The following is a 1,975-nucleotide window of genomic DNA, read 5'->3' as shown; positions in this document are numbered from 1 at the left end:
ATAGGGATAGGGAGTTGGGCAGAAAGAAAATGTAGTTTATTGCAATATAACTACATGAATTTATATTACTACATTGGGTATTGAGGAAAGGGAAGGGAGTGGGAGTGAGGAAGGTGGGAGGGATTGAGCAAGGGGGGAGTGAGGGAGGTGGGAGGGAGTGAGGAAGGGGGGAGTGAGGGAGGTGGGAGGGAGTGAGGAAGGGGGCAAGAAGGGAGTGAGGAAGGGGGCAAGAAGGGAGTGAGGAAGGGGGGAAGAAGGGAGTGAGGGGGGGAAGAAGGGAGTGAGGAAAGGGAAAGGGAATAAGGAAGGGGGGAAGGGAGTGAGGAAGGGGGGAATGGAGTGAGGAAGGGGGGAATGGAGTGAGGAAGGGGGAGGGAGTGATGGAGGGGGTTGGGTGGGAGGGGGTACTTACCATATCCAATGTGAAACAACGATGACGACGACGACGTTCTCATCATCATCGTCGTCCCCCGTGCCAGATCGCTCGTTAGTGGGCGCTCGTCGCCGTTCATCGATGGTGTTGCGGCGCTCACGAACTGAACTGGTGTGTGGGCGCTCGTCGTGGTGGTGGTGTGTGGGCACTCGTCGTCCTTCGTCGATGGCCGGGGTGGGCGCTCGTGAAAGGGTGGGTGGGCCCTCACCACCCGTTGTGTGGTAGTGGGCCCTTGTCGACGTGTGTCGATGACGGTTGTGGGTGCTAACGAAGTGGTGGGTGGGTGTTAGTAAGTTCTGTGACTGGTAATAGAGGTAGAGGGAGGGACTTACCAAATGCTGTAGGACGATGACGATTACACGACGACGAAGAAGTCGTCGTCGCCATCTTCGCCATCCATCCATCTGCGATGTGGCCAGGTCGTTCGGGGCCGTGGCGGGATGCTGGTCATCGATTCTCGTGGGCGGTGGCCATCGTTTCCCCATCGATGCTTCCATTGATTGGGGTTGTCGACATTGCTAGGCGGACGTGTCATTTGCTGGCATTCATTTGCCGGTTCCCGTGTTCGTTGTGTGTGGTTTATTGGGCGGTTGGTGTCATTCTTGGGCGGCCAGGGTTGTGTGCGGTGGTGGCGGTTGCGGGGGTTGCGTGACCTGGCATGGCGGCGATGTGGTGAGGTGGAGCCGTTAGCGTTAACGGTGTGGTGGTTGTTGTGGGTGGAAGCAAGAAGGAACGTCACCACGTCACCAAGTCACCCTGTGTGACGTTGGTATCACGCGCGTAAGATCACGTTCTCGCACGCGTATGATCACGTTCTCGCGCGCGTCCTGAGTCTCGCGCACATGCACTGTAGTGTCCATTGTACAGTTTTGTACTATCCCCTTTTTGATTACAAGACTTTCTATCTAGTATTTGCTTTTTGGGATGGTAAAATTTGAGTGTCTGCATTTTTTATGATCATGACAAAACTTGGTTGTGTTTGCTTTTTGGGACTCCAAAATTGGATAATCTCTTTTTTTATTACAAAACTTTGTACCCTCCATAGAATAGGCTCCTCTTTATTTATTAGAAAAGTTTGCACTGTCCACTTTTCCATTGTAGTCTCAGCTTTTTGAGGCTACAAATGGTTGGACTGTCTTTCTGACATCTTAGTGTAAGATGTCCTGTCTTTCTATTTTATTCCTTTGTCATAGTAATCCTTCACCATAACTCTATGGAGTGTACAAAGACAGAATTATGTGGCTAAAGTCAACTTCTTTGAATGATTGAACTATATCCTCACATAGAAGAGCTACAAGATCCAGGTATACAGTTTTGTGGTTTTGTAGTCCCAAAAAGCAGACAGTACCAATCATGCTGCTGAGGGATTTTGGTCACTGTGACAATCTCCCAAGCAAGGCAATGGTCATGCAAAATTGATTTCTTTGTAAATGATAAATATGGATCCGGACATTACCAAGTTTTGTAATGAAAAAGCGGACAGTCCAAACTTTTCTAATGAATTAAAAGGAGACTACAAATGTTTATAGGTCCAAAAAGCGC

Source organism: Laccaria bicolor, genomic scaffold (genome assembly GCF_000143565.1).
Source record: "Laccaria bicolor S238N-H82 LACBIscaffold_21 genomic scaffold, whole genome shotgun sequence".
NCBI classification, from domain to species: Eukaryota; Fungi; Basidiomycota; class Agaricomycetes; order Agaricales; family Hydnangiaceae; genus Laccaria; species Laccaria bicolor.
This window is presented reverse-complemented; position numbering follows the sequence as displayed.